The 13192-nt window shown below is 39.8% G+C and overlaps 1 long non-coding RNA gene and 2 other non-coding genes across 4 annotated transcripts in view; all 3 read left to right on the top strand.

Moving 5' to 3' along the window:
* The window catches only part of LOC135209587 (uncharacterized), a 701429-nt gene that overhangs the window by 68078 nt on the left and 620159 nt on the right, over nucleotides 1-13192 (top strand). The gene's annotated exons all lie outside the window — the stretch shown is intronic.
* Nucleotides 11095-11167, top strand: Trnaa-agc (transfer RNA alanine (anticodon AGC)). The gene has a single exon. It is a non-coding gene; the product is annotated as a tRNA-Ala (tRNA).
* Nucleotides 12950-13022, top strand: Trnak-cuu (transfer RNA lysine (anticodon CUU)). The gene has a single exon. It is a non-coding gene; the product is annotated as a tRNA-Lys (tRNA).

The raw sequence follows: 13192 nt of genomic DNA, 5'->3' as shown, positions 1-13192 counted from the left end.
TATAATAAGGGTTGAGGGAAAGGCTGGCTCCCGGTTTTTTTTTAATATTTCTTCTTAACAGTAGGTGGATACATTTAAAAGCAGCTTATTCCTAGCTGTAATCCTTCAATACCAGTTAGAACCAACACCGATTCTTATACTGATCCTTACATTGGACCCCTATACTGGTTCTTACACTGGACCCCTATACTGGTTCCGTGTAATACAAACAGTTCATTTAGGACGGCAATCTTGTGCCAAAGAGCATGCTGTCGTTAGGCCTTTAGGCTATGCTACTCATGCCTAACTTTACTGTTACACATCGCAGTTAGCCTGACTTTATATGCATACCATTGGTGATTGACTCTAGAACTGACATTTTTATAAACATATGGAAGACTAATTCACATCTCAGCCTAAAGTTAGTTGATGGCACAATTGCAACAACATGCAAACTCAACATGGTGCAACTTATGTAACCGTACCATTACAGTTCTTGGCAATTGGCAGTTATATGAAAGTAAAAGTAAAAAGAAACACTACCAAGTGTTATGGCAACATATACATTAAAAACTACGACAAGTGCATACCTTTTACAAGAGAGAAATACGTAATTTCAAATGAATATAAGGGGAGATACATTCGTTTCCCCTCAGCGTTGCCATACTCGTCTCGAACAGAGCAATTTGAGCTTATGCAACTGCGTACAGTGGTACCTCGAGATACGAAATTAATCCGTTCCGAGGCGCCCTTCGTATCATGAGTTTTTCGTATCTTGGTCCGCATTTTACATGTAAAATGGCTAATCCGTTCTAAGCCATCCAAAAACACCCCAGTAAATTTCATAATAAAGCTAAATTGACCTATAAACAATGAAATACTACAACAATTTGGACCATTCAATACCTAACTTAATAACTACCTGTAAATAAAGTTTATTAATGTACATGGTATACAAGAAATACTGTATGTATGTAGTAAAATGTGGAAGCTTACCTTTCCAGTGAGGCTATCTCCGAAAGTGGCGACAGAGGAGGAGGACAAACGGCAGATACGTACGTACGTACACTTAACTTTACGAAACACATAAAAAAATGTAAGGAAAACATACATAAACTAAAATTTACAAAACACATTAACAAAACTGTAACACTACAAAAAACTAAAATAAAAAAAAATTGTTTTTTTAATTTAAAATTTTTTTTTTTACTTTTTTATACTTTACGTAGGGTTTTTTTTTTTTTTTTTTTTTTTTTTTATACAAAATTTCAACTTCATCACCACTTTCAACTTTCTGTTTTTTAGTATCACTTGGTTCTTCCTTTTTACTTACTCCTGCTAATTAAAGGCCTCTTTAAAATATAACTATCCAAGGAAGATTGCTTCTGCCTATTTTTCACAATGTTCCTGAAACGACTCAGGCAAACGTCATCGAACTGCGCAAGCATACGACCTGTGTGAGCCTTTTCGGGGTGTCTTTTTTTCTACAAATGATTGCACTTTATGAAAAGCGGCTAGAACATCCTTAATTTCTGCCATTGTCATAGGGTTGTCCTCCTCCTCCTCGCGGCTGCTAGAGAACTCCTCTTGAACGACATTATGTTGCATGGCCTCCAACTCCTTCAGGTCATCCGTCGTAAGCTCCTCTTGGTGCTCCTCGAGAAGGTCATTGATGTCGTCCTCGTCGACGACCAGCCCCATGGACTTGCCGAGTGCAACGATCTCGTCAAGATCTGGTTGCAAAACAGTTTCAGGTTCATCAACTGTTTCTGAATCTGCAGCATCAGCTTCGCCCACATCGAATCCCTCGAAGTCTCGGGCGGATACGGCATCAGGCCAGTTTCCTCCACGAGGAATTCAAGGTTCGCCTCGAAACCTCCTGCCAAGCTTGGTCGATGAGTCGGATGCATATGACGATGTCAAAATCCTCCTTCCAAAATTGACGCTAGGTGAGGTTTGTGGTATCGGTGATGTCGAAACATCTCTTGAAAATATGTTTCGTATACAGCTTCTTAAAGTTCGATATCACTTGCTGGTCCATGGGCTGGAGGAGAGGGGTGGTGTTAGGCGGAAGATAAAGAACCTTGAAGAAGAAATACTCCGCTAGGATATCTTCCTTGAGGCCAGGAGGGTGGGAGGGGCATTGTCCAACACCAGCAGACATTTCAGAGGGAGGTGCTTCTCTTCCAAGAATTTCTTCACTTTCGGGCCGAAACACAGATTTACCCACTCCGTGAACAAAAGCCTCGTTACCCAGGCTTTTGCATTAGCCCTCCACATCACTGGAAGCCTCCTTTAGCACTTTGTGGGCCTTGAAGGCTCGAGGTGTCTCGGAATGATAGGCCAGTAGTGGCTTCACCTTGCAATCCCCACTGGCGTTTGAACAAAGTGCGAGCGTAAGCCTGTCTTTCATAGGCTTATGCCCGGGTAGCTTCTTCTCTTCCTCCGTGATGTACATCCGACGAGGCATTTTTTTTCCAAAAAAGGCCAGTCTTATCACAGTTGAAGACTTGCTGAGAACTGTAGCCTTCCTTGGTCATCATCTCGTTGAACGTCTTTAAAGGCTTCGGCCGGTTTCGTGTCCGAGCTGGCAGCCTCCCCATGCCGCATCACCGAATGGATGCCAGTCCATTTACAGAATTTCTCGAACCACCCATGCAAAGCCTTGAACTCTGGGGTTGGCATTGATGTCCCTTCTCCTCCGTCGTCTTCGGCCTGGGCAATCAAATCGCTGAAAATAGCGCTGGCCTTGTGGCAGATTGCCGTCTCCGTTATCGTATCGCTAGCGATTTCTTTGTCTTTTATCCAGACAAGAAGCAGCCGTTCCATCTCCTCGTGCACGTGGGTCCTCTTGCTGGACAAAATAGTGACGCCCTTGGAAGGTGTAGCTGCTTTGATGACATCCTTCTGCTTAAGGATGGTGCCTATTGTTGACAGATTTCGGCCGTATTCCTTGGTGATCACACTCAATCGCTTACCAGCTTCATACTTCTTGATAATCTCCATCTTTGTCTCCAAAGAGAGCATTCTCTTCTTTCCGTGAATTTCAACTTTCTTGGGACCCACGACTACGTATGTACTGTACGTAATTTACATATAAGTAGAGTAAAGTTCTCACACAACACGATAAAGTACGTATACTGCAATGAAATCACTAACGAATTTACGTTAATGAACGAAATCGTTAGAATGAACGAATACCGCGTGCGTACGATAACGATGCTTGTACCGAGTGGCCGAGGCACGCTGCTACGTAGTAGATGCATGATGGGAAGGATGCTGACCAATAGGAGAGAAGGATCTCATGGCAGTGACTAGCATCAGGAACCAATGGGAGAGCAGGAGGATGGTGGTGAGTCTACTCTGTTGGCGGCGCGCGAGTTTCAAAATTGTTATCTGTGGTCTGGGGGAATCTCGGACTTTACAGCAACAACCTTTTGTATCTTGAAATATTTTCGTATGTAGAGCCGTAAAATTTTTCGTGTTAGCTTTCGTATCTCGAGGTACCACTGTACTTGGTTATAGTTACGTACTTACGTACGTACACTCGATCATAGACAATCTCAACTTCGAGTGGCTAACTTAACATCTTGATAAGAATTGGTTTTCCAGTCTACCAATTTCCATGGGTACTGTCATAAATGCTAAATGAATGATTTCCATCATTACATCTACACTGGGAATTGAGAGTTTCGGACGCTGTAAACATCCGAGGTAGTTTCTCCCCACCCAAAAACCCGTTTCCCACAAGGGTCCCCTTTACCATTTGATCGTTTTTCGTATGCTTACTTTTCACTAGGTCAACTACAAAATTGTTGTTCATAACAATTTCAGATTTTTTCCCATGCAAATTGATTGTCCGCGGATATGAAACCCCTCCCAGATTTTTGCAAAATATGGGTGTTTAAATGTTTGAATATTCAACATGAATACTTTTTTGTTTATGAAAATATTTCTTGATAGTCTTAAGTGTTGGTAATGGAGCTTGTTTCCTAACAAACCACTTTGTTTTCCTAAGCCCGGCTAGCTCAGTCGGTAGAGCACGAGACTCTTAATCTCGTGGTCTTGGGTTTGCGCCCCACGTTGTGCGTAGTTGTTTTGACGATGAGAGGAAAAGTGGTGAAAATAGCTTGTACAATAACTTGATGTTAAACTGTAATATTTTTAAGAGAGCACAGTATTTTTTGCCTCCAATTTGTAGTGAGAACGCAACTGTAGCTGTAAGATTGTTAGGTTTGGCACTGTATTAGGACAAAAGACAAAATTTCCTTATCAAATGATATATATGTGTGTGTGTGTGTGTGCATTAAGGTACAAATGTCCTTTAACCCTTAAACGCCGACTGGACGTATTTTACGTCGAGATAAATTGTCTGTCGGGTGCCGACTGGACGTATTTTACGTCGACATACGAAAGTTTTTTTTAAAATTCGCGGAAAAATACTTATAGGCCTACCAGCCTAAAACTTTTGAATCACGCGCCTTGGGGAATGCTGGGAGTTCACGGATCAAGGCCTTGTTTTGTTTTGAAGCGTGACCCAGGTGCGCATGCGCGATATCCCTTCTTCTCGCTCCAGCCAGCATCAGTAGCGCACCATCCGAGAGCGATCTTTCGTGAAAAGCGTGTTTTTCTGGACTTGTGCGAGACTTTGAGCATTTGTATTGCTACAGGACATTCCTAGATATGTCTCAACGACGTGTGAACCGTGAAAGGCGCGTTTTACCCGTCGGAAGGGATCGTGTAAGGCGAGTTTGGACCTGTATGCTGGCTAGGGGCCAAGCCCCCAGCATGGCCCCCGCGCCTCAAGGCCGTTCTGTGCGGCCACGTGTGGCTGAAAGTGTTTCGGGAACACATCGTATGCCTTTGGTTACCCCTAGGAAGCATGTGGGCGTCCTTAGGGGCATTCGTAGGCCTCCAACCAAGGGACATAGACGAATATCTTTCGGAGCTTGATCGGGAACATGTCGCAAGTCCTCATTTTGATGGCGGATGGTCATCGCGTGATGAGGAACATCGTCCCGATGAAAGTGAGGATGATATTTGCCCCAATGTCCGTTCGAGGCTCACATCCCGAAAGTGAGCTCGAATTCAGTGCATACGAGGGGGAATCTGAGGAGGAAAGGGAGGGTGGGGATACGGGCTCAAGTTTTATCGCAGAGGACGATACAGAAAGTGAAGGCCTAAGTGAGGGTGATGGCCAACGGGGGGGGGGGGGGGGGGGGGTGGGGGGTAGTGTGCATTGTGCCCGCACCCGTGCACGCGCACGGGCACGTAGAAGGTCGGCTCGTCACGCCAGCCAAGGTGAAGGTCGGTCGTCGGAGAGTGACGAGGGGTGGACGGAGGACAACACCCCTCCTAACATGCACCCCTTCACGGCAACCCCTGGGATGACCATACCAGTACCCCTGACTGTTTTGGGGTTCATCCAGCTTTTCCTGACGCGGGAATTGCTGGAATACCTGGTACACGAGACGGTGGACTACGCTCGGTACTGCCGGTATGAGCTGAAGACGACCTTGTCATATTACTGGGCGGGGTTGCAACCTCATGACATGGCACTTTTTTTGGGGCTCCACATTTATTTTGGTATGACACCTGCTGTCGACGTCAGGCAATATTGGAGGAGAAATTATTTTTTATGTATGCCGAATGTGCCTGGTGTTATGTCCCGTGATAATTTCCTGGCGATGGACAGGTACTTCAACGCCTTCAACCGAAGGGCCATACCCCGGAATAACAGTGATCGCCTCATTTTAGTTGCGTACAGTGTTTGGATTATATCCGTGAGCGGTGTAGTAATCTCGTGATTCCTGGAAAGAACCTGTCTTTGGATGAGGGGATGATGCCTTACAAAGGAACGTCTTAGTATAAAAGTGTATAACCCCAAGAAGCCGAAAGAAATATGGTGTGAAATTCTTTCTCATTACCGAGGCCAACATTGGATACGTTGTGGACTTTGCAGTGTATACCGGGGTCTTCTCCGCTGCGTGACACTGTATTCAACCTTGGGGTTTGGGATGTTTCGTAACTAGGGATATCACCTGTTTATGGATAATTATTATAACTCGGTATCCCTGGCCCAGGAACTGTATGAAGCAGGTGTTCACGTCAAGTGGTACCCTTCGGTTTGGTGTGTGGGGGCCCCGAATGTCCTCAAGAGGTTCGCTAGTCATCCGCAACACCTGGCAAGAGGAGAGACAGAGTGGCGGCAGAAGGGCGCTGTCTTCGTATCTGTTGGAAGGGTGTCCGACTCGTCCCCATGATTACGACGAGTCATGAACCCATCCAAGAAGAGATCGTACAGCGGAAGAAGACACGTCGACAGGGCCGAGTTGTGTTTGAGGAGTTTCGTACCGAGCGGCCTACTGTCATTGGGCACTACAACAGGCACATGGGAGGAGTTGATCTCTTTGATCAGCTCATCCAGTACTATCCCTTCGCCAGGAGAACCAGAAGGTGGACACAGAAGCTCCTCAAATACATTCCTTCAGTTGGCCCTCCAAAATGCCTACATACTGTACTGTGGGTACTGCGGTGACAATCTTCCGAGGTTGACCCACATACAGTTCCTAGAGGTAGCCGGGAATGCCCTCATCAACTTCGATCACCGATGAGTGGCCTCCTAACTGACCCCCTGCCCCGAGCTGCAGATCTGCCCCTAGAGGAAAGGGCAGATAGGAGGGCCAACTTTGTCGCTACGACCTGCCGAGCCCCTGCTGACGACGCCCCTGCTGACACGCCCTCCTTGGGCCCGGCCGCCCCTGCTGCCGACGCCCCTGCTGACGACGCCCCTCTTGCTGCCGGCCCCGCCATACCGCTTCTCGTCGGTAGTGGACCCTGCGTGTCGGCTGCAGCCAGGGGAACACATACTGGAGGCCTTAGAAGGGCGAAGGCAGAAACGTGCCGGGTGTGCCATATGAATGGCAGAAGGAGAGACACCCGGTTCTTCTGTCGTCTCTGCAAAGTTGCTCTTTGCAGGATAGGGGAGTGTGACCGAAAGTACCACACTAAGGTCATGTATTGGAGCGCGCCCCCTAAACCGACAGCGGAGGGCGCACGGGCCGCGCCGGGTCCATCAGCAAGTAGAAAGGGGCGCGCGTCTCCCTCCCCTCCACCTGTACCTCGTCCTGTCGAGTGGAAAAAAATGCAAGACTCTTCAATGGAGGAGGGAGAAAACAAAAGAATAGAACGAAGAGTCAGGATTACGAGTGAGTATTCTGCTTATTTTATATTTAGTTTTATATTTATTACAATTTTTTATATATATGAATGTGTGCATGAAAATAAATAATAATAAGACATTTTCATTGTATGCGAAAAGAGAAGTGACACCTGCATTCCTTTTATTTATGTATTGGTACCAGAATCGAAGAATGTAATATATATATTTTACGTATAAAAAAAAATTATATATATATATATAATATATATATATATATATATATATATATATATATATATAATATAGTATATATATATATATATATATATATATATATATATATATATATATATATATATCTATTATAAATATTTTTTTGGGGTAACCAAATTACAGTCTAGTAATATTCAATCATTTACCTTCACTTTAAAACAAATTGCAAGTCTCTAGAACAATATCTCGATTTATGGTGAATATTTGAAAAAATATATTTTTATTCCATCCGCGCGCCGGTTCTCGGCCGAAAATATCCGAAACGCGTAGGTCACATTCTCCTAATATTTGAGCCTTTTCATATTCTACGCTTTTTTAAATGTTTATATATGGAAATGTGCGCAAAAACCATGCACAATATAACAAAAAATTTTGGAAGGTTGTAGCATTTATCATTTTTGAAATATTTGCATATAAGTACGATAATTACGAAAAAAAAACTACGATCGGTCAACTTTGACTCAACCGAAAAGGTCAAAAAACGCTTTTATAACATAAAAATCTTACAGTCTAGTAATATTCAAATCATTTATCTTCATTTTAAAACATATTGCAAGTCCTCTAGAACAATATCTCGATTTTATGGTGAATTTTTGAAAAAAATATTTTTTTCCCCTCCGCGCCCCCCGGACGATTCTCGGGCCGGAAAATCTCGGAAACGCGTAGGTCACATTCTCCATAATATTTGAGCCTTTTCATATTACCGCTTTTTTTAAAGGTTTATATATGGAACAATGGGTGGAGGCAAAAACATGCAAAATAATATAATCAAAATATTGGAAGGTTGGTTTAGCAGTTTATCATTTTTGAAAGTATTTGGCCATATCAAAGTACGATAAGTACGAAAAAAACTACGATCAGTCAACTTTGACTCAACCGAAAAGGTCAAAAAACGCATTTATAAAAAAAAAAAAACAACATTTTTAAAAAATCTTACAGTCTAGTAATATTCAATCAGTTTATCTTCATTTTAAAACAAATTGCAACAGTCTTCTAGAACAATATCCGATTTATGGTGAAATTTTTTGCCTTAAATCATTTTTTCCCCTCCGCGCGCCGATTCTCGGCCTAAAATCTCTCTAAAAGCGGTTAGGTCAATTATTCCTCCAAAATTTATTTGAGCCTTTTCATATTACGCGTTTTTTTCAAAGGTTTATATATGAAAATGTGCCGCAAAAACATGCACAATATAACAAAAATTATTGGAAGGTTTGTAGCATTCTATTTTTTTTATATTGCCTATAAAAAAAATTTAAACAAAAATTCGACATTCGGTCAACTTTAACTCGTTCGAATGGTCGAAAACTGCATTTGTAAGCTAAAACTCTTACAGTATCGTATATTCAATCATTTTCCTTCATTTTGAAACAAATTGCAAGTCTCTATAACAATATTTCGATTTATGGTGAATTTTTTAAAAAATTATTTTTTTACATCCGCGCGCTACGAATTCATGCATCATTTTGTGATAATATTTTCTCTGTGTTGCTTTTATCGTTTTACAATGTGTTATATATCAAAATGATCGCAATTTAGTGCACATTACAACGAAAAAAAGTAACTTGTTACCTCTAACCGTTTGGCGCACAGCACGATTTGAATACAATTATATATGAAATTTCGTTTTTGCGCTATCATATATCGCATTTTTTATATATGATAATGATAATTTTTTTCATTTCTGATGGTTGCATACTAAACTTCAAGCAATGACAAAAAAAGGAGCCAAAAATGAACTCTTAATCTTGAAAACTAAGGGCGCTGTGATGATTTAAAAAAAATATTTTTTCCGCTTACGCGCTCACTCTCAAACCCCTCCGGCATACGGGAGTCATTTTTTTATTTTACCGCTTCGGCGTTTAAGGGTTAATATCTAGTTCACTCTACCGTGGAATTAATATATTTTCATATATGGTAATGGAAAGGGAATTTTATAGTAGATAAGAAATTTGTTGACTCATAGGTGCAAACCAAAGAATCAAGAATTCAAGATGTACAGTGAAGCACACTAAACCACACGGCTATCACAAGAGGTATAAATTAACGCCGCCTCTCACCTATAAATCCCTTTCGATCTCAGGTATTTGTTGTTTTGGAGTCTACATCAACCCACTCGACCTTGATAACTTTGTAGTGCTTTAGTTGAACGTAGCCACATTATGAGTCGTATCACATTACTGTGATTCATACATAAGCATTAAGCTATAAATCTCCTTTTATATGTAATTCACTCTACCTCGGAATTAATATACTTTCATATATGTCGATCTCAGGTATTCGTTGCTTTGGAGTCTGCATCAACCTACCTTGAGCTTAACTTTGTAGAGCTTTTGTCGCACAAAGTTATCAAGGTTGAGGTGGGTTGATGCCCACTCCAAGACAACAAATACCTGAGTGCGACAGGGTTTTGTAGGTGAGAGGCAGTGTTAATTTATACCTCTCTTGATAGCCATGTGGTATAGAGAGCTTCACTTTACGTCTTGAATTCTTGGTTCTGTGGTTCACGCCCATGAGCCGACAAATTTCTTATCTACTATAAAATTCGCCTTCGGTTAACATATATGAAAACAAATATTGGATATGATTATAGATATATATATATATATATATATATATATATAATATATATATAGATATATATATATATATATACACACACATATACTTATATATACATATATATATATATATATATATATATGTATACATATATATGTATGTGTATATATATATATATATATATATTATATATATATATTATTATATATATATATATATGTATACATTTATATATGTATATAGTATATATATATGTTATATATATATATAATATATAATATATAATATATATATATATATATATTATATATTATATATATATATATATATATATATATATATATATATATATATAGATATATATTATATTATATTTATATTATATATATATATACTATATATATATATAATATATATATATATATATATATATGACTGGTAAAGGTGTTCTGTAACAACAGAATTCCATCTAATAAAAGGAGCCCATAAAAAGAAAACACCAAAATGTAGAGAGAAAAGTACTACTATTTCAGAGGGGACTGCTGTCTCCTCTTCTTAGTATATGAATGAGAAAAGTTTACAGAAAAGGTGGTATTTATACCAAGAGATTCGTCCACAAGTAAGCCAATTTAGGTCACCCCCGCTGATAATCTTCCTTTAATCATCTTAAGCGTTGGTTGAATGAACACTGCGTCGACGATGTCTGATGTCCAATTCCCTTTTGAGATGTTCATTACCTGCTTCTCTTTTATTAAGGCCGATTCCATCATTTGACTCTTGTACCGGCAGTTGCTGCTATAAATTACACGTGACATATTCCAGTTTATTCTATGGTTATGTTCATTTATATGATTGAAAATAGCCGAGTTCTGTTGTCCATACCTAACTGACCGTTTGTGTTGTATTAATCTCTGGGGAAGTGATTTACCTGTAAATCTACGTTGCAGAGCGGAAACTTTTCTCCTTCAACTACATTGCTTTGGATTCATTCCTCCTGCCAAGGGGATGTAGCTGCTTTAGATTCATTCCTCCTTCTGCCAAGGGGATGTAGCTCCTTTGGATTCATTCCCCTTTCTGCCAAGGGGATGTAGCTGCTTTGGATTCATTCCCCTTTTTGCCAAGGGGATGTAGCTCAAATGGTAGAGCGCTCGCTTAGCATGTGAGAGGTACGGGGATCGATACCCCGCATCTCCAGATTACAATTATGCCTGCTGTGTTCCAGTAGCTGGCAAAAGCAAAAATGGTCGTTTATAAATGGTTGTGACAACAAACAGCAACCTCCTATTGAGAGAGGAGGCAGATTTGCTAAGGTAAAGGGAGATTACAAAAGTTAGTTCTGCCTCGAAATTTCTTTTGTCTGAGATGCTATATTCAGTATGATAATTATTTATTTAGTTCTAAATAATGGAAACCCTAGTAATATTGCTTCTGTAATGGTCAATTTCTTTATCTAGGATGAAATAAGTTTCATCATTTCCTCACTGAAATGAAAGGTGGAATAATAAATATCTTTGGAAAGGTTCCGTATTTCCTTTGGGTTGTATGTCAGTTGATACACTGATAGATGTGTCTAGTATAGTTTATAAATACCCTATATCTTAACAAATCTGAAGAACCATAATGTAATAAGATTTTTATTATATTTAAAACTTTCGAAGCATAGGCAAACTATATTGGACATATCTACTTGAATATAGCATCTCAGACAAAAGAAATTTCGAGGCAGAACTAACTTTTGTGATCTCCCTTTACTTAAGCAAATCTGCCTCCTCTCTCAATAGCAGGTCGCTGTTTGTTGTCACACCCATTTATAAACTACATTTTTGCTTTTGCCAGCTACTGGAACACAGCAGGCATGTTACTAATAAACCTTCCTTACAGTACCTCTCACATGCTAAGCGAGCGCTCTACCATTTGAGCTACATTCCCTTGGCAGAAATAGGAATGAATCCAAAGCAGCTACATCCCCTTCGCAGGAGGAGGAATGAATCCAATGCAATGTAGTTGGAGGAGAAAAAGTTACCGCTCTGCAACGTAGGTTGTGGGAGTTGTTGATAGGTTACTTAGAATTCCAGACACTCTTTTCAAGCTTGGTTGAACAGGGCCAGAAAAATCGCTGTTAAAAATATACAGCGAGGAAAGTTTGTTTAAAAGATTATTATATTCTGGTGTGACTCACCTGTAAGAAGGAATAAATATATATATATAAATACATAATACATATATACACATAACACATACATACATACATTATATATATGGTGTGTTGTTTGTCTATGTAAATAATGTGCAATTTTGAGCCTATAGTCTGTTAATGTCAGTGTTTCAAACCAGTCTTAGAGGAGAAAAATTTCTTTGTTCAATTTGGTAAGTGCTGGTTTAAATTTGAGGCATGGTAAGCTCAACGTCTTTTAGAAATTCCAGATATGAAAAACATCAACAATCCCTCTCTGGAAAGTTGCTCTCATTTTTGGGTGTTTGATATTTCAATTTTTGATGCAAACTTTCCTCGCTGTATATTTTTAACATCGAGCTGTATATTTTTAACATCGAGTGTGTGTGCATGTATATTTATTTATTCATTTATATACACATATTTAAATATTCTCAAACTCACATGTATATGTAGTTTGTATTAGTTGTAATATACTTTTGCAAGATAGTTAGTTAGTTGATAATGTTAAATTGAAATGAGACGATTCTGGTATGAAATGCTGTAGGATATTAAAGTACTTAACCAAATGTTAAAAAGAAATATGTAAAATGTTTAAATATTCAGAATGAATGCAGTTTCACAAATTTAAATATTTCCTGATAAAAGAAAGTATTGATAACGCTGCTGTATGTTAACAAACCACCAAGGTCTGAAGAGTTACACAGGTCCCAGTGCTTGGCTTCTAGCATAAATTCAATATTTTTGGCATTGGTAATACTGCTAATTTGTTCACGTATTGGGTGTCCACTCACAGAGTTCAAGCCCGGCTAGCTCAGTCGGTAGAGCACGAGACTCTTAATCTCGGGGTCGTGGGTTCGAGCCCCACGTTGGGCGCGTTCTTTTTGTGATTTCGCTGGGAGGAATGTCATCGAAGTTAGAAGATTGTACATTATCATGATGTCAAACTTCAAAACTTTTGAGGTAACAAACAATTTTTATACTTTTAACTTTGGTATTGTCACAGAATTAATTTGTGAGTCATAATTTTTATTTGTAGTTTGTAG

Source organism: Macrobrachium nipponense, chromosome 11 (assembly GCF_015104395.2).
Source record: "Macrobrachium nipponense isolate FS-2020 chromosome 11, ASM1510439v2, whole genome shotgun sequence".
Classification (NCBI taxonomy): domain Eukaryota; kingdom Metazoa; phylum Arthropoda; class Malacostraca; order Decapoda; family Palaemonidae; genus Macrobrachium; species Macrobrachium nipponense.
Note: the sequence above shows the minus strand (reverse complement) of the source record. Positions and strands in the feature narration are given on the sequence as shown.